This window comes from Lagopus leucura, unplaced genomic scaffold (genome assembly GCF_019238085.1).
Source record: "Lagopus leucura isolate 7727_CA_CO unplaced genomic scaffold, USGS_WTPT01 Super-Scaffold_100015, whole genome shotgun sequence".
NCBI classification, from domain to species: Eukaryota; Metazoa; Chordata; class Aves; order Galliformes; family Phasianidae; genus Lagopus; species Lagopus leucura.
In genome coordinates, this window is record NW_024962269.1 from 13,746,619 (window position 1) to 13,767,239 (window position 20,621).

The 20,621-nt window shown below is 43.4% G+C and overlaps 1 long non-coding RNA gene across 3 annotated transcripts in view; it reads right to left on the minus strand.

Moving 5' to 3' along the window:
- LOC122182729 overlaps positions 1-20,621 on the minus strand; it is a 57,903-nt gene that overhangs the window by 32,685 nt on the left and 4,597 nt on the right. Inside the window, exons 1-2 of one of the 3 annotated variants that reach the window (XR_006179956.1) lie at positions 20,515-20,586; positions 19,741-19,891 (exon numbers count right to left, since the gene is read on the minus strand). The exons of 1 other annotated variant lie outside the window; for it this stretch is intronic. This is a non-coding gene — a long non-coding RNA (uncharacterized LOC122182729). Of the gene's footprint in view, positions 1-19,740; positions 20,253-20,514; positions 20,587-20,621 lie in introns of those variants that run through there. One more of the 3 variants, XR_006179955.1, reaches the window with a different exon arrangement.

Here is a 20,621-nt window from a genome sequence, read left to right on the forward strand (position 1 = left end):
TGTGTGAGAGTGTGATTGCACGCAGCTATGGAAACCAGTGCCAGAAAATGAGGAAATGCTGAACAAGTGGTGCAGGATTGGAAAAAACTGGGAACAAAGATATTCAATTTGCATAAAAAGGCCTGGTTTGCTAGCAGCCGGAATTGTGCGACTTTCCACTTCAAAATGATTATTTTCTAGTTCTGCTGGCAACACGGCGATTATCTTTTTCTTGAAAGAAAACACTCCCACCAGCTCCCAGCAGAAATGGAAGGGCAGGCAGGCTCCTAGGTCAGATCTGGCTATTGCAAATGGGACAAGTTTTGCAAACATGAGAAACTGTAAGGACTTTCCTCGTCTTTGCGTTCATCCTAAGCAATTTCCTTCTCATTTCCAGATGGTACCAATTAAGAGTCAGAACCCCTGCCCTAACGGTTGTTAACAAAACAAGCACAATGTGAGTCTTTAATGAGTAAAACTAGAGTCACATAATACACTCAAGAGCAGCCAAAATGAAAAGAAAGATTGCAGTTGGCAAACACTTAGGTTGTCGGGTACTGAAATTGTAAAATACTACGGCTGGAGATTTGGTTTTTAATACTGAAGGGTGCCTTCCACTGCTGAGTTCAGTGGGATTATATGGGGGCTTAAAGATAAGCACTTGGATAAACCATTCCAATCAGTGACTGAGGCATGACTTCAGCAGTAAAGCTGGGCCACATGTAATTCATATTATAAGGTATTTTTATTATGTATTATTGAATTCCTTTTATTAATCAGTAATTGGCAATTAAAATAGCATCCATACTTTCAAAAAAGAAAATATCAGGTATTTCCAGTTAGAAGAGCATGTCACTGAGTGTTCTACTTGCAAGAGGAGCTGTTACCCTGGTGTGCAAACCACTGAGGTTCCCTCTCAATAATTCAGAAGTCTTATCTGCCTTTTCTTTTTCTTTGCTGCTAATTGGGAATTGTGTGAAAAACTGTGTTGAGGCTCTGACTCAGAAATGGGATCACTAGGCTCTTCAGGCCTAATAAAGGAGAAACAGTCATGATGATCATTTTAGCATGAGCCAATCAAGTTCCTCATTGGTTTAATTCTGCATCAGAATGTAAAGTGACCCTAACCTGCTCTGATTAGTTTGTGACTTGTCTCATAATCATATCCCTCCCAGCTCAGTACAAGAGAGGCAAAATGGATGTACATGAAGGAAGGCACACAGGCTCCACAGGCAGATATCTCACCTGCAAGCTTCATGCAGTGCTCTCTGCAGGTACAGCTTCAGGGCATTTGAGATCACAACGGGACAAGGACAGAGAAAGAGGGTTTTGCGCCATGGTACCATGCCCTGTCAAAGCAGTGAAAACCACACAGCAGATGCTGGAATTAATATAGAATGTAGGAGATAAGAGCAGAGAGGTGCAGTCAGACCAACTAGCACAGAGATGTCCAGTGATGAGTATGGGGAAAGAGCAGGTATTTTCTGGCACACTACCCCAGAGGCTTGCTGAACCAAAGAATGCAAATAGATTAAATGTAACACCCACCAGCTTCCAGCTGGAGCTTCTTTCTTAAGCCTCCTGTTCTACCCATCTTGAAGCAACCCACCAAAGTCATCATGTGGCTTGGAAAGGAAAGCAGACGTGCTTCCAGTCTGTCCTGCAGAGTTTATACCTCTAACATCACATGAGAAGATACAGGGTAAAACTTAAAATTCCTTTGAGGGTCATGTAGCTCCTCTTGAAATCCTCATTACCACAGAGTCATCTCAGAACATCATAAAGTTAATGTTAACTCAGACAGCAAGGTGACTCCATCATGCTCTGAGTCAACTGCTGCTTTCCAAACTCCAAGAAGATAAATCTGCGTACTTCTCACTATCCTCTATAGTTGGTGCCACCCTCCGGGCTCTTCATTGCTGTTGTATTTGTTTTGTCCTTTATTACTGAAATAAAACGAGGAATTCTAGAGTGATTCAGCAGATCACAAAGGAGCAAAATGAAAGGAGGACCTGTTATCATTCTTGCTGAGATAGCTGTAAGACTCTGATTGTGTATTGCCTGTGTGTAAGGACAGGACTGTGATGTAGGAAGTAAGAGTCTCTTAAATGACCAGTAGTCATGGAAAGGTCTGCATTACTGTTGAGAAGACAGGGCAGTAGTTGTGCCACAGAAGTGCTAAAGGTCCTCTGAGCTTCTCCACAGATGTTTCTAGGCAGCACCGTTGAAGTCAGCTGCTGTGGACAGCTGGACACGGGGGTGAGTTTTCCTATGGAAATTCTAGGAGAGTAAATGGCAAAGATCCTCTGGTTTGGGTGCAAGCCCTCATGTTTTTTGCAGACAAAAGGAGTCAGTTTAGAAAGCAGATTAATACTGTATGCAAGGCTTCCCCAGCAAGCAAGTTGGGCTGTACTTCATACTGCAGTCAAAGAAATTAGAGGCAGAAAAGGTTACATCATCCAGCTCTTAATCTAAAGATACATGTACTAAAATATGTGGCACATGGTTAAATGCTTTGCTAGGTCAGAGACCTAATTTGCTCCCTGTCAGTAGGGCTGTTCTCTATCACGGACATTTTTAGGGCTAATTAGACTGTGCTCCTGGCTATTGCAAGAGCAAAACCCAAGGCATGAATCCTCTGGCACTTCTAAGTGCTGTCAGCATTCTGCAGATAACAACAAATAATAATAACAACCTTTCTGTTTGAGGTCTGTGTTCGAGGTGGTTTCAGGGTGATCAGATCTGGCAGGAGAATTGCCAAGCCAATGAGGACTGCCCCAGCCCTGTGTGAAAGATGCCCCAGATACAGTCCTGAAGGTGGGATTATTTTTGTGCCCTTTTTTACCTCTCCTCCACCTCCAATTTCTAACCATTCTTGTGGATCCTAGATTCCCGATTCTTAGACTTTAGATGATAAACTGTGTCTTTGCTGGGTCTGGTTTAAGACTATAAAGTATGTTTTATAATCTGCATACAGAAATAGCTTGCATGCACCTACCCACAGTGTATGATGATCATTAACCTACTCTCCTGTTCCTGGATTCACTTACTCATTGCAGCTGATTTGCAAACTTGCAGGAAAGAGAGATTCTTACACCACTCCGTGTGTGCAGGGACTAATGCACACAGAAGCTCCACTGCAATACAAACAACATTCATAATACCATAATGCTCGCTGCATGTGCAGATTTGATACATCATTGGGCACATATTTTGTGAATGAAATGGCGCGGTTGGTTTCAAGACAGCATGCTCCTTCAACATGGTCTCTGTTTTGCTTTCTGAGAGCTAGATCACATTTTTAACCCAGCTGAAACATTTCCCATTCCATCATATAATGAAGAAGCTGAGGACAATTGTATTAACAGCCAGTAATATCTAGTTATCAAAGTTTGTCTGCCTCCCTTACAGTCTTTTAAACTGTTTGCCTGAACCTGCAATTCCGCATCCAGCCGGACTGGCTGTGAACACTAGATGGCGCTTCGCAGCAAGAAAGGTTAATAGTTTATGCAGCTCAAGGAAGAGCTCCCTTACTGCCCTCCTTCACGAGCAGGACTTTTTTTCTTACTGTGCCCTCGTCACATCACTGGTCCTAATTCAGCATTTAGTCCACGGAGAAATACCTGATCAGTTCCCAGATAAATTCCCACTTTCACCAAGGATGGCATGATTATTTCATGATGAGCTCTAGCTTATATTAATATCAGTCAAACTGCTTCATATTTTGCCTAAAGCTGCTGCATACACAAGAAGCTGTATTGAAACAGGGAGACCTGCAGGTATCTAAGATGCTTTCTTCTGGGTTGGATCAGGTCAGGGAGCTGCCCTTTTTCCTGTTAACACCTGTAGTGGTACAAGGGCCAGTTTTCATGGGTACTTGGCCTCTTTTATTTACCCCTGAGGCTACACTAGAATAGTAACCCACAGCCAGCCTCAGCCTGCCTTGCAGAGCAGGTATGTGAGCACGGTCCGGAGCATCCTCCTCCTTTCTGGGGAGCTGAGGTTTACCCCACCCTCTCCCAGGTCGGGCCTCCAGGCAGCGCTGCGCTCAGCAGGTGCCCTACAAGTGTGGCACAAAAGCAGGCTGAGGCCACAGTAAACAACTTGCCAGTATCTATTTAGGTGTAAGGGTGAACTGCCACAGATTATACGTTAAACACGACATGTAGAAGGCTTAGGTTCTATAAGGCTCAGGTTATACACAAGGAGCTGCCATGTGCACCAGCAGGCACAGCTGGAGCCCATCCTCTGCAGAGAGCTGTGTCCCCATGGCACCTTCCTGGGGACCTGCTTGGGCTGCAGTGCCACACTTGTAGTAGGGCATCACTTACAGGGATCTGTGAAGCAGAGCTGGAAAGGCAGGAAAGCTGAGTCCTGCTGAGCAGCTTGAGAACAGCCATACCAGGTGCTTTCCTGAGCCAGTGCCCTTCAGCCCTTCCTCCAAACATTTCCCAGAGAGCATCCAGGGGAAATCTCCCACTAGTGCTGCTTCACTTGTTTTGGAAACCTTTTTCTTTCCTCGTGTAGCCATTATTCCATCGTCCTTTTGATAATGCTTACACCTCGACTGAATGTCAACTGCTGCTCTTCACACAGAGCTGCAGTGCTTGGCCCTGTTTGATCTTTCCCAGGGTCTTTCTTAGCACATTCCACCCTCTGTAGCTTTTTTTCCCTCTTTTCTTTCTTTTAAATAAATGATTTCTACATTTTTAAGTCATCACCTGGATTATTTATTTATCCTCTCATCCTTACCAAGGTCAGTGTTTCCAATTGCTTGGAAGTACTTCTTCACCCTTCTTGCAGATTACTGTACAAGGTCCTCTTTTTTCCTCAGCTACCTGACTGTCCCTAACTCCCCTCTAGCAACTTGTTTTCCCTCAGTTCAGCTCTGTAGTTTGTGAACTGGTTGTGAACTGTGTACTGACAAGCTGACTGCTCGTTGCACAGCTTCCCCTTGTTCCAGGAAGAGCCAAACAATTGCAGTTTCGGAGGTTACCCCTAATATTGTCCTGTTCTGTTCTAACTTAGTTTCACATAACTCTCCCTTGCTTTGTTCCACCTCTGCTTAATATTATTTCCCAGCTCTATACACAAATTGCTGATAAATTCAAGAGTTTTGTCTCAGTACTGAATAGAGACCTTGAAATTGTACCTCAGTCCCACAGCAGGAGAGGGGGAGGATTGCTTTTAATAAGATCTTGTGTCAGTAAAGTTGTGAGACGGAACTGCAGGGTCTTACCCTATTAAGAATACGAGGGGGAACAAATTCTTTCATTTAATGGAACAACAGTGTTAGCTGCATGCATACAGACAGAGGGCTTAATTTAAAAAGTAAAAGCAATTTGGTCATTCATGTTCAGACTTTGGGAACTCCACAGAGCATGCCAAATGCACTCATTTCTTTTTAACCCTTTGGCTGCAAGGCCTGTACAGTATGGAAGAGGCACGGCCATGGTGTATTTACTCAGCTGAACAGAACTTTCTTCTCTCTCGAGCTATGCAGGAAGCAGCTGATGCCCAGGGAAGGCAGGTGGGAGGGAGGCATCCTGTCCCCAGCTCTGACGCAGCTTTATTCTGTTAGCTTGGGTGAATTGCTTCGCTCACCATCAGTGCAAACACAGATGCTGATGCTATCAATGGCTGCTACTTGTTTGTTTATTCATCTGTATTAAACCAGTGACTAGGAAGCCCCAGCAAGCATGAGAGCACTCAGACCAGAGGGTTGTACGGGAGCCAACTGCAATTGTACTCACTGAATTTGCAGCCGAGCACTTCAGCATCGCATGCCGTGACATGAATTTGCCCCATCCCTTGCGTGCTCACACAGTGACATGTAGTGCTGCCTTGGAATGGTACCTGGCTACTTTGAGGCTGCGTACAAACAATGAAACACCTGTCCTAAAACCAAAAGAGGCATGGGCAGATTCAGGTCCAGCAGCCCAACCTGTGCTGCACAGTTGTAAGGTGCCCCGTTGGGGCAGGTCTGAGCACCTCACACAGCGCATCAAAACGTGGGGCAGGGAGCTGAGTCAGTTGAGCGCCAAATCAGGTTGTATGACCATCCTTATCAGAGGTGCTTTATAATAAAGCCGAAACCATTTTGTAATACAACTAGATTCAGCCACAGGTGATAACAATGACAACAAACACACTCCTCCACTGAGCCACCGTCTGCTCGAGCAGCACACCTCACTGCAGATGGAGCCAAACTAGCTCTGGACAACTCTGACACAACCAACTGTGGCTGTATTTTCATAAACATGCATACGTACACACATGCAGAACTCTACTGCGGGCATTATTTCATTAACAGCATAATCGTGCAAAGTATGCATGTATTTTCTATAATTGTATAATCAGCATATAATTATATAGGGTAGAAAATATAAACATAAATTAAATAGGTTAATGCATTTATTATTGAGATATAAATTTCAGTGGTAACTGAAATCACGCCAGGGTGTATGTGTGTGTATTAATACAGCACTGGAATGGAAAATGTTGCATTTATAGAAGTACCTGATACAGCTAAGGCCACCTCTGCACTCAGACACGGTTTGCAGTGACACTGTGTACAGAGGCTTCAGAAGGCTGTAGCAGTGAGTCTGCATTAGAGGCCTGCTGCTGGCATGCTCTGCTGGGAAATTAACAGCAACAACAAGAGGAAATGGATAGAGCTTCTGTTTTGCAGCTGCCTCATTGTGCAAGGACTCCAGTGATTCCATCTGCCCACATGGAAAACTGCTGGGGTGGGAATGCAGCTGACAAATCACACTCTTCTGAGGTATAAAAACTACGCAGGAAAGCCAAAGGAGAAAGGACTTTTCTCCCTAGTTCATACGCTTATCTCAGCTAGCTGCCTGCATCCTTTACATAAAACGTGGCCAAATAGGTAAAATGGAGAAATAGGATTATTTTTTTAAAAGATATTACACTTTTAGAAGTATGCAAGCACACATTCTTACACTAGTGAGTATGAAATCACCATCCAGACTTCTTACATCCCAGCAAGCTAAACTGAAAAAAGCAGTACAGAAATAATGATAAAAATGGGTCTGAGATTATTGACCTCCTTTCTCTCTTGCTTCTGTTTATGAACTGTAGTTGGCCACTAGAGGCAGACTTCGACCTCTAGGGTTTCATGTCTCACCTAGAAGAGCCATATTCCAGACAAACCAACCCATTAGCCCAAGCTTCTTCCAAGAGAAATATTTTATCATACGGAACGGCTCAGGAATTCAGCCCTCAGCAAGGACTGCTTCAATCACAGATGGGAACTTGGGAACTCTACTAAATCACAGATGGTGTATTTTTTCCTATAATTCACAAAATGAGCTATTTCTACTGCTTTTTTTTTTTTTTCCCCTTCTCTGATTTTTATATTTTGCACATGGCAATTGCAAACAGAGATACACATTTTTTAAAAGGGCCCTTGAAAACAGTTTCTCTTAATGATGCATGTAATCTTTTCCTGTTCAGCACACCCTAACAACAACATGTCATCCTTTTCAGAAATTAAAACATAGCTAATTTTAATAGGATTGGGTTTATGTTTTATGTACTTTGCTTATTTATACTCTGTGTCATTTCTTTTTTCTTGGATAAGCTTGACATTCCCTTATTATCTCTTGAAATACTGTCAGCCGTGAGCTATTTCCTAGACCAAGATGTGGCAGCTTCTGCTGTTGCCACTTGTGAGCCACAAGAAAGTGATGGATCCCCACTCATACTCCTTGCAGTTTGTGTTATCTTAATCCTGAATAATCACCAACACAAGAAGGTGGCATAGCACAACTTCATCCCATCAAACATTGGCTGCTAAATGAGGCAATGTATTTAGGCACCCTATAAAAGCCCTGTGTAGTCAGAGAAAGAGAGTGGAAGAAAGGAGAGGGAGAGAACAGTTGCACCATGGCACACCAGCAGTTCATTCTTTGGAGAAGCTTCTCCCTCTGCTATCTACACAAGGGGCCTAAGGCAGGCAGGTACTGTATGCAAGTTGGGGAAGAGAGAGAAATCTGGACATCTTCCAAACAACTTAGTCTTAAAACACAAAACAACAGATGGAAACAGAGAGAGATGGGGGTCCACAAGCAGTCAATGAGATTGTGTTATGAGTTTGCATAGAACACGCCAGTCTCTGCACATCAGTGCAGTTCCTCTTTTGAGCTGCTAACTGACAGCAAAAAAAGCCAAAATTACATTTAATACTTTCCTGAAATTGCTTCATTGCTTTTCCATGTAAACTGCTGCTGTAGCTGGCACAGAGGTTTTATTTGTTTGCCAGTAGGAGAGGAGGACAGCTTATACAATATGAATAAGAGAAAAGGTAGCTATGAGCAAATCTCTCTGTTCAGCCACGATTCGGAAAGATTTAGAGCTCCACATGTTGATACCAGTCTGGAAACAAGTAGAGTTGCTAGCAGCACCGTGCTGCGATCCAACCTCTGGGGATCCTTTTCTATATCCATTTAACTTTTCCACCTCATTTGCTATCACAAGCTGCTCAGATACTGTCGTCATTTTGTTTCTGTTTTGTATTTACTGATGTTATCAAAAATTACACTTCACCGGAGGGTAATCAGGGCAGCATTGCTGCCCTCTTCTTGCAGAGCTGCTCAAACTTTCACATGCTAGCCACGAAGCCAAACAGCAAACGAAATGAAAACACTATGCAGGTCAACTTTTCATCTTGCCACTGGCCCTTGAGTCAGACTTCTGAAGATTAATTCATGTCATATCGGGATTCCACAATGCTTTGGCAATGACAGGAGTTTGGTATTGTTGTAACACTGAATCACATTCGGGCGCTGTTTGGAGCTCACAGCCAGCCAGGCCTTCAGAGTCTTGTGCCGATTTTCCCGACTCAGTAAAATTGCTCAGCAGTCTCTGAGGTCACAGACAGAGATTTTGGCCTAAAAAGAACAGCTCTAGTCCCACCATCAGTGCTTCTGCCTGACGCAGTCACACCTTCTAACCACACTCTTACTCATGACCTCACTCCAGGTCCTTGCCAGCATACATCCCACCCACATCACCTTTCCTAGGGGAAAATGCATGTCTGCTACAATGTCTCAGAGGAAGAGTGGCCATGTTTGTCACATCACATCACATGGCGCCCACCCACCCACAGGCACAGCGTGACAAGAAGCCCAGACATGGTCACTCACACAGCGGATCACAGCCAAGGCCCCTGTCCTGACTTTGGTCCAGCACTGGTGGTCAGGAAAAGAGAGAGATTGTTCCTCAAGAGTCTGCTCCTTTCTGTGAGCCAAAAATAAGGGACTTTTGGATTAAAGGTTGGCCCAGACCACCACGTTGCAGGGGCAGCGAATAATCTATCCTCCATTCAGTTTGCTGCTCATTCTGCATAGTTCTGTTGTTGGCCTCCAGTTTTTCTGCACCCTCCCATATCTTTCTCCACTACTTAAACATGCATTGTGCAAAATAATTATTTGTGTGCGATCATTTCAGACTCCTGCACCATCTTGCTAACGTGTTCAATCTCCAAGTCTCTCTTGTGTCAAAGTGGTGCCATACTACTGTTGTGGTTGCCTTTTTGGCTGACAATATGAGAAAAGCAGGGAAAAGGGGCCAGGTGTCTGTATTCTTCATAGATCCAAGGTGCTAAGCAGCTAAAGATATGTGAGAGGCAGTGTTCTGCCTGCATCTCTAAAATCTCCCCATGAGGGAGCTGGAATGGATACTGCTCTTGGATTTTAATGCTCATATACCCGCTCATGTAAAGCCCAACTATCGAGTCCTTATGAGGGTGAAATGGGTCTGAGCCTAAACATTTTAGATGTAGTGAGTTTGTAGACACACCACACACAATTTAGTGAATAACTGATGCAAGGCAAAAAGATGGCAGAGTTCTGTGATCTAACAGCTGTGCAAACAAGCTAGAGAATTTAAAATTCAGAAAGCTGTATCTGCAGGAAAGCATTTAAAAAAAAATCCCTAGTGTCACATCTGGTGGCATCAAATTGTCATTATGACATGGTATTTAAGATGATTTAATGGGTTTATTGCCGAGTAAGATCCTTGGAGTTTGCTTAAACTACTGAGCATTAAAAAGATGTAACTCTTTAAATGACATTCTGACAAAGTACTGCCTAAACAGTTCATTATCCTTCAGGAATACATACATATGTGTATCAGCATGTGTGCACGTGGAAATGAACAGATCAGTAAGAAGATGAACAGAGCAGACTCATGTGTGGCATGAGAACTAGCTTTGGAAAAATTAACTTCCCTTTCTCCCCCTCTCTTCTGTATCTCATACATCCATACAGTGGGCAGGATCTCCTTAATTACTCCTCTCTTAGGGCACTGAATCAATGGGTGGTTTTGAAACAAAGGATTCAGCTACTAAAAACAGCCTGGTAAAGTGTCTGGAAAAGGTTACTGGTTATAGATGACTTCTAAGAAAAGGTGTCGAGGAAAAGAAAAGGGGCCTCTTTTCTGGCTGAATATTTTTAATGTGTCGTAGTATTTCTTTCACCTTTAGTTCCCAGAACAGTTCTCATTTCCCCTGAATGTTCCGACTTCTTATCTCAGGCCCTTTCAGCTTGTTGATTTTAAATTCAGTCTGGCTAATTCAAATTCAAGGCACACTGCTCCTCAAGTCTTTCACCATCTTCTGATTCCACAGAAGGGGGCTGTTAATAGTATGGGGTTTTGTCAGTGAGGAGCAGTGCAAACTTCCTTTTACACTTACTCCTTTCATACTAGATTGACACAACACATAGCAAGCTAGTCAGACAATCCTGCTCTACGTGTCTAACTTGGTGATTTTCTCCCTGCTGATTGCATACAGAATGCAGGTTTCCAGCCAGAGGTGCCCTAATGCACACCTTAGACAGATGCCCTAAGTAAACAGTAAAGATCTCCACCTGTGAAACGATGCGACAGAGATTTGCCTAACCAGATACATTCCTGAATAATTCCATCAAGTCACCAGAAGCTTTTCTATCACCTGTGGCAATTTTCCACCATCGATGCATTTGCCTTTTAACATTTGAATAAACTGTCAAAGCACAGCCTGCCTCTGCTAGCCAACCCTGCACACGCGTAAAACGAAAGAGGGAAAGGCAGGCTTTTTCCTATTCAGACAGAATTAGCTGTTGAAATACCAGAAGTGAGCTGGGCAGCGTAGCATGGAGCTTCACCCATCCCAGGTGATCACCACAGATCTCTGCAATCAGGTGCCTGTCCTGGCACCCAGCAGAGCAGCTGGGGTGAAGTGCACAGCTTTGTGCAGTGCACACACTGCCATGCAGGTCAGTTCCTGCTGCTGATCCTCCTCCTCCACGTGGTACCTCCACACAGGCAGCTTGCAGCTGGTCTGTACTGACACTCTGCCCTGCAGCACTTCACTACCTGTTTACGTCTCTGAGTTTAATTTTCAATCTATCTCAAATTATTTTTTATTTCATTTTTTTTCCCTTATAAAATGCAGCTCTTAGAAAGCAGGAAGAAGGAGTTTGTTTCTTCCGAAAGTAAGTCAGCCTCAAAGGGTCTTCAACAGCCAGAGGGTTACTATTTCTTTTTTTTTTTTTTCACTGTGAGTTTGATAGTGAATAATTGTAAGAGGGGAAAAATCACCTCAGGTTGTATATTGCCACTTCCTCTTGCATTGCACTTAATGAAAACCTTTGATTAGCCTGCTGAAGAGACCCCACATTCAATAATTTGAAGCAAAAGGTTAATGGTGTTATTACAACTATTATCCCTTTTAAAATCATTATCCTCTTGTTTTTTATGTCTATATTACCTTCACCTTTCCATGAACCCACTTTACCAGCTGTTTCCCTCTGTCATAAAGTTTGCTGATCATCCTAGGAATAGGACAAATGCCATGTTTTATCAATCAAGCCTAAGGGAATTCTCAGCTTCTCATAACCCAAACTGTAAAAGGAGATCATTACAAAGTTTCTATTTTGATTTTTGAATTGGTCATGAGTACAGTTAACACACAGTTAATACCAAGGTACAAAATGCTGCAATTAAGTCACCATTTTACTTGGGAAGTTTTACAGATTAACAAAGTATGAGAACTGAGACTAATCAATTGTAATTGTTTTCAAAATAGTCATTTGTAAGGACTGAGCAAAAAATGCATGGAATGCCCAAAATAAAAATAATGTGCTAAACTGAGGTGGTGAGACACCTTTTTCTAAGAACATCTTCCTAACTTAGACACTGAAATTGCATTGAGGTGGAGTGAGATTGAGCTGTGAATGCATAGCAGTGCCTGAGATATATTTGAAAATGTGCCTTCCTCTTTAGAGATGCTGATTCTGTTTGCTAAATTCAGCCACCTAAATTCAGTTGCCCCATCAACACTGGAGCTAAGTCTGCTCTTTATGAGAGAAAACTTCCTGGTGCACAGTTGGCATCTTCTGTAATCCACGTTATTTCAGATCCTGTGGGCACCATTAGTCAGCATCTTCCTTGATAATATACTGAGACCAGGGTCTAACAGTGGGTCTAGAAGAACTTGTCTACACAGAATAAATTCCCAGTTAATAAAAAGTCTAAAGGGAATGACAGGCCTTAAAATAATCAAATTTTCTAAGTGTTCAGTCTTCATTATGCAAAATAAAAATATCACACACTTCCTAGAGTTCAAAAAGAATCCGTTAAAGATAATACCTCTACATGAAAATACATTTGTTGCAGAATGGCAGTAGTGCAGCATTTACTGAGCTCGTCGTAAAATAAATGAAGTGCTCTGTGATTGCTTCCTTTGAACATGGAAAAATACAGGTAGTGCATACTAATGTTTTCCAACAATAGTGTCTACCAGGGAAGAGCTTTGATCTGAGCAGACATCTAAGCAGAACAAGGTGTGGGCTTTGCCCGTGCCGTTTTTATAACCATGGATGTAGAGGAGAAGTTAATGCCTGTGTAACTCATGTACCATTGCTGGCAGCAGAGTGAGAGAGGTTTCCTCTTTTTTAAATCCCAAACATTTTGCTACCAACTTCTGAATGGTAATTCAAGAAGAAAAAATGGGAAATGTTGCCAGGTGGAAGATGTAATAAGAAGCAAATTCCCACTATGAAATTCCTATGATTGACGTGCTCTTGTCATTATCATTGAAAAAAATCTTGCAGTGTGTTATAATGACAGGAAGATGTGTAATGTTATTCTGATACAAGAAAAGACAGTGTACATCCATTGATCCAAAGAATTCTAATTCACCCCATAAAGTGAGATAAGAATCACTACAGCAGGCAGTTAAAGGTCCATCTCGCCCTGTATCCTGGCTCTGACAATGCCTAGTACTTCATATTTCAGAAGAAAATGTCAAAATAGGAGCCCCATTGTGTGCACTTCTAAAAATGAACAGTATTAATAGTAAGCATGTTCTTATCTCCCATGCTTTTCACAGCTAGCCAACCATTATTGGCTTCCACAATAGTTACTGCAGCAAGTGAATTTCGCACATTCTCTTTTATATTGGTGCATATGTGCATATATATGTCTGTAGCACACAGACAATAAATACACGTGCAACAACTGAAATAATAAGCCCTTGTACTTAAGAATTCATATGCTTTATTTTAAAAGCAAATGCATGCTTAACCAGTTCTTGTCAGCCAAGCTTTTTCGTTTCTGTTCTACTCACAGCTTGCACTGGTTACTGAGGAATTTCTCCAATAATTGTTGAAATATTTTTCAAATGCTGTCAGCCTACTAATGGTTTAAAAAGCAAATAAAGAACCGGCTGGTAAAGTTGTAACATTAAAGGTGAGGTTTGGGGAAATGGGCCGAGATTCAAATATTTCCACTTTTCAATGGAAAGGTTTGTGAGAGAAGCTAGAAAAAAATAATAGCTAAAAAATAGCTAGAATTCATAGTTGTACAAGTAGTTCCACCCCCTGCAAAGTAGCAACACAATGATTGAATATTTAGAAAATAGCAGTAGTACTTTCTGTTTGGAATCAAGCCATGATTTCCTCGCAGCAAAATGAATGAAGTCAGAGGTCACAAGAAAGAATAATTGTGTTGCCATCTCCTGAACCTTTAAGACAACATTCTCAGAACTTGATGATCTTTGGGGTCCCTTCCAACTCAAGCCATTCTGTGATTCTATGATCCATCTAGGATCCTTGTAGCCTACATCATCCAGTGTTTGTGACAGTTTTCCTGCATGCAGAGGAATGGGGAGGGCATCATCATGGTCTCCCCAGGGCCTCTGAAATGAATTGAGAGATTCAGGCTCCCTTCTGTAATGGGACACGCTCATAAAGGTGCAGCTCTGCCCTAAGACAATAATTAGATTTAATGCCTTGCAGCATCAGCAGGTTACTGGTGAATGTAAGAGGATTTTGTCCCCTGGGTTTGTCAGTCAACTTCCACCAGTGGGCTGTTCTGCCTTCCCTGAAAGCACAGGGGGCAGGAACTCAGTGTCCTTTCTTGTGACACCAAGAATATGCTTACAGGTCCAAAGTTATCCTGGTCACTAAGGTTTAGGGAAGGAAGGGGGGTGTTCTGGAGTAAGCTTGTTTTTACACCTTCTGCTAGCCAGGGTCAATTTCTAAATAGGGCCACATGGGGAAATCCCATTTCTAGACACCTTGCCAGTGATGGTGCCATCTTCCTTCATTCTCCTTCACTGTAATTACATGATGACTGAAATATTAATTTGGTCTTCAAGCTTGATCCGAAACATTCCAGGAAAACTTAGTAGTTTGTGATACTAGGTTAACTAGGGGGGCTTAACACCCAGCCCTCCCATGGTGCTACAGGGAAAGAGGTTCCACATCATGGAGCAACTTCAACTACCCAAGGCTTAGAAGGCAGAGTATCTGAATGCATTTCCACAACTTTCCTAACATCATTCTTTCTCTTACAACATCCAACAATCCGACATTGAGCTTAAACACCTCATGACACACGCATCAATTTAAGGATAAAAACTGTGTCTACGTTGAAAATCGTGCTTAAAAAAGCAGGAAAAAAACAAGTAATGCTGTTGTATGTCAAAGCATACGTTTCCACTAGCAGAGCTCAACCGTGATCCCAAACTGCTTCCTGTCCTGCCAGTCACTCATGCTGTCTCAGGCTGCTGACTCCCGTTCCCATCCATTGTAGCTCTTACCCTATGTTCCCTGTTGGCATAAAGTGTTCCATTATCTTCAGATTCTGCTGAAGCAATCTCTTTCCTAAGCCTGGGCAACAACAGCAGCAATCAGAAATGGCGTTGCAAAATAAATAAATAAATAAATAAATAAAATAAACCAACTGCTTCACATGGAACACATCTACATCTGATCATTGCTATAGTGCCAGGCCATGCTGAGAGCCACACATAGCCCCGAGGGAGACTTCTTCAAGCAGATTCTGTCCAGCAAATAGAGCGCTAGGAACTGTCTTTAAAAGATGCTGGATATGCCATCTGTGTTTTTGCAGTGATATGAACCCATGACAGAGCTTGGTGTGAACTGGTACGGTTGAAGCATCACCACAACACACACATTCCTGTTTGCAAGAATGCTCTAACAAAGGATGAGTTCAGATCCAGACTTGCATTTCCTTTCAGCATGAGGTTTTCTGGTATGAGATTTGGGTTCATCTCAAGTTCAAACTTTTTCAGCCTAAGTGTAAAAACACGCACTTTACAATACCATCAAAACCCTCAAATTACAGCCAAGAACAGGAAACAACTACACCAGCACATAAATAAGAACCCAAATGAGTTTAATTCCCCATCTACTTTCTGGTTATGCATTCCCTTGAGCCTGAGCACCAAACCATGAGCCACACATGAATAATGCAATTGCTGTTTCAGTGTTGGATCAGCAAGAGAAACCTGTATCCTTCTTTGTCTGATATTACTAGGGTCATTTCTGACCATCTTGCTTTGAAGTCAGAGTCACTAAGATGCAGAAGGGTACACTTCACAGTTGTAGGAAGCTCTTCCAGAAGGCCACTTAAATTGTGCTGATGCCAGTAAGCCCTAGAAATCGTTCTGTCCTCAGGGGGCAGCAGGATGGAGGGACGTTATAACCACATTCTAATCTACTTGTGCTTCTTGCAGGACCTGTAGTAGTTGTAAGCATTCAAAGCCACCCTCAAACAATCCTGTGCCATCCAAATAGTGCTGGATTTAGATCATTTTGTGTAAGAGAACTAGTTGTAACCGACCCAGCAATCTGATCCACTACATAGTATTTAAGCAAACAGCAGATTGCACAAGCGTATTCTTTACCAGTGCACGAAACAACATAATCCTCACATGTTGGACTGCAACCCTGGCACACTGGGCACAGAACTGGTTTGGGGATCCTTGTCCTGTGGCGGTATTGCTGCAGCCACCTCCCAGATTGTTTATCTGGGAGTGAGGGGAGGGGAGAAAAGAGGGAGCCTCTTTTCTCCAATCCATCCTCTCAACACTCTCTCCTCCTGAAAGTAATCATAGCAAAGAACTACGTCCAAGCACTCAGTGCAGGAGCCTTGACAGTTCGGTTCTCAGCCACTGATGGAGTGCAACATGCTCTACCCTTGGCAGTCCTACTGTCACTTGTGATTTTCCATTTCCAGACATAGTCTTGTACTAAGATTGGACTTTTGCCCTTCGCGAGGATTCTGCTTTGTTTGAAAGGCTGCATGAAGAAACACTTGTCAAGATAAAATCTGCACCTTGATAGACTCCTGGGCCAGTACAGCAGTAGTTGCATTTCTAAATGGACCACATACAGCACAGGTCTTAAAAATATGCTCAATGGTATTCATACCTTGGCAGTGGTGACATATCAGACTGTGTTTGCAGCAGCATTTGGAAATGAAATCTCCGGCTCTTTGCACTCTCCTATGTGTAAATGTCACTTAATTGTCTAAGAAAAATTTGGCTGACCTTTCAATTACTAGTAATAGAATAAAAGCAGTAGAAGACTGTGTGTGACAGCAAGTGTCACTAATACCCAGTTGTCGCCTTCCTGTGCTGACTGGGAGCGCCACAGAGAATTCATACTCCATTCCAGGACTGCATTTTTGGCAGAACACTGATAAAGGATTTCACTGGTAAAAGGATAGGAACTAGAAAAAGAAAGGAATTGTCCCTCATCCTTCTCTGTCCTGACTCCATGGACAAATCCAGAAAGAGGATTTCTAAATGTCTGTAAAAAGGCCCTACATTCTGAGAGCTTTTGCGGAACTTAATACCTTCTTTCAGCAGGAAGCATTGCATAGTTGAGACTATTTGCAGATAAATGTCTGAGTACATGGATGAACCCTCCCAGTCATGCAGAATTAATGTCATTATGAAATTTACATGCTACTTTTGAGTTCTGGGCCAGTATATGTAGTTTATACAACTGCTTACACAGCTGTTGTTAACTGCATTTGTGAGACATTCATTCAGGTAGTGCGTATCTCATGGCTCTTCCACTGAAATATACAGCTGTGTAGTTACTGTTTTGTCTACCATGTTTGGTACTGGATAAGAAAGGACACTTGAGTGGATGTTACAGTACAGTAATCTCACATCCAGTTTGTAAATTAGCTGTTAGCAGCAGTGTTTATAAACACTTCTCAAACTCCTCCTTCAGGTTCGCTCTCTTAAAACTGTCAGGCTGTTGGTTAAGATCGGGAAAGTTGAATGATAACCTCCTTGTGCTGGTGCATGACTCAGGAACTTTGTCTCAGCTTCTATCTAGTAAGTTTTTGACTTCTTTCACAGAATCACATTGACACCCCCAAAATAGAGACCTTCTTGGCAGAGGTCACTGTTGTTAAGACCACTTCTCATCTTGAATATTGTACAGAACACGGGTTTGTGTCTTCTGCATGGAGACTCAAAATCTATGTGATACCTTCAAAGCTCTTCTGACAAGTTCGAGCCCTGCGAGCCTATTTTCAAATACATGCACTGAGATGAATTGGACATAACTGTTATACCTAGAAACTTAATCAGCCAGGCCCATCTACATTCGGTGATCTGACCGCAAGAGGCAATTAACCATCAAAGCAGGATGTTGCCAGCAGCTGTAGATGTTCTTTTAGTCCCTTCACCCTCAGGGTAGGAGCTGATCACAGATTCATTTTTAGGGCTTTTCTTTTTGTATTCTTTACTCTTACAGTCAAACCTGACAATTAGCTTTCCCAAACTGCTATTTCTTACATGGCCCTGAATAAAGAAGCAAAATAAGTGACAAAGTATAATCAAGTACTTTGGTATATCTCTTGCTCTTTCACACATGTACACACACACACACATGCATCCTGTCACACACATACACCCACATTGTCTGAGTGTTCATCTTCTGTTCCTTCCTTCTGGCTTATCAGACACTGAAACAGCGATAGCACTTCCCATTATCTGTGCTGTAACTTCACTCTGTTGGTCAGCTGAAACACCTCACACACAAGAAAAAATTCTCAGGGACAGATTCAAAGCCAGGCTGGATGTGGTTCTGGGCAGCCTGGTCTGGCAGTTGGTGACCCTGCACATAGCAGGGGGTTGAAACTAGATGATCACTGTGGTCCTTTTCAACCCAGGCCATTCTATGATTTTGATTCTATGAAAAGTAGTCATGCCATGATAATTTCAACAAGGAAGTTATGGTCTTTGAACTGTTATGAAAAAAATGTATATTGAAGGAGAAACAAACATCTGGAACAGACAACATCTGACTGTGAGTGAGCATTCTTATGTACTGTGTCAGAGAGTCACAGAATGGCCAGGGTTGGAAGGGACTTCAAGGATCATTAAGCTCCAACCCCCCTGCCACATGCAGGGCCACCAACCTCCCCATTTAATACTAGACCAGGCTGCCCAGAACCACATCCAGTCTGGCCTTGAACACCTCCAGGGATGGTGTCCTCACTGACCTAGTTGTTCAAATCATTCAAGTTTTTAAACTCGAATTCTTTATAATGCACTGTTTCATATGCATGTCTATGTGTATTTCGTTCCTTGTCTAGCCTACTGGCACTTACAAAAAAATGAAGGGAAGCAAAATTTTAACAGCCATACAATATCCATAAGACAGTGATTACTTTCATGGAGGATCTAATTCACATATGGAAAAAGAACAGGAATGTAAGGTTTTGGTGTTTTTCGTTACATTCATTGTACTTTCAAAATCAGTTGCAGGAAATCATTTGTGTTGTATGCAAGCAAATTCAACAAATAAATAATCAGCACACAGACCTACCTGAACACATTCTGTTAGATTGCTACAAAGGAAACCTGATGCTTCCTAACATGAAGACCTGGATATTAGGGAGAGGTTTAGATGCTGGACACTCAAGCAGCATTAATTTAAATCAACTAAAAATAACAAAGATAGCAAGATTTAATAAACCACACATCCCAAACGTGATGCAACATTTGTAGTTTTTCTGAAAACTAATTCAGAAAGCATAAAGGTACACGAATATCTAAAATGTGTTTCAGTGCAGTCGTTGCGGTGTTAGTTCCTTTAGTTACACCTTCAGTGTGAGCTGGGGAACTTGTGGCCATGCTTCCAGACACAGTGAATTCACACCATCTGCGAGCTCATTCTTTTTCCCTGTGTGGTTACCGATTAATGCCAACTTGTAGCAATGAAAGGTGCTCTAAAGGCCTACATGGCCTTCAGCAATGACACCACCACAGAAGCACCTAAACAAAAGTCTACGTTTCATAGGACAGGATGTCACAGAGGTATGTCACAGATGGCGAGGAACGCTGATGCTGCCATGTCAGTTATTGAAAAGCCGAGGCTCTGACTACAGAGAACATTTTTTGATAATTCCAGTAATTACCTGAGTCAGCGGGGAAGCGCCGAGCTGGTGCCTTCCTGGGCTCACCAGGATGTAATGACGCAGGAAGCAGAAGATAATGGAAGCCCCAAGCACAGAGCTGACTCGGAAGCTCCACTTCTTTGTCACCAGCGTAGACGCGGGCAACTCATTCCTTCAAGAAGAAGCATTGGGCAACCACGAAACAGGAAACCTCACGCAGAAACGTTATGCTCAGTAAACCAGCTGGCCCAGGAGGGCACTTGGCTTTGTGAGGTGCTGGGCTGTGGCTGTGGCTGGGGTTGGGGCACAGGGCCACACCACTGCCTGGCTGGCCTGCTCCCCTCCTGGCATACATGCATTCACCACTGAAGAGCTGTGGGTTCTCCCAAGCTTTTAGGTCAAATGGGGAACACATTGCACTGCACCATCTCGCCCTGTTTCCATTCCCTGTGAGTGCCATTACCCACGGAGAGAGGCCGAGCCCACAACTCTGTGCTCCCACCTCAGCCCGCAGGCAGGAACTGAGGTTCACCGGGTGGCCCCGGCCTCCCTACAGCCGCTCGGCTGCCGCACGGCCAGAACCAGGACAGTTCCGCGGGCGGAGGCCAGCAGGAGGGCCCGCCACGTGCCCCTCACGACCCGGTGCTCCGCGCCCCGCGCCCCGCCCCCCTCTCGGTTTTGCCCCACCCCGTCCCTCTCGCCCCGCCCCATCCCTGCCTGTTTATCCACGAGCTGTACACGTGGTGGCCGTACCCCACTATTGGTCCCCCGTCCGGGCAGCTGTAGTTTTCTCACCTATCAGGACGCTGTCCACGCGCGGCCGCCTGCAACCCATTGGCTCCGCCGCAGCGATCACGCAGCGTGACGCACTCCGGCCGTGCGCCCGCCTGGAAACGAGCGTC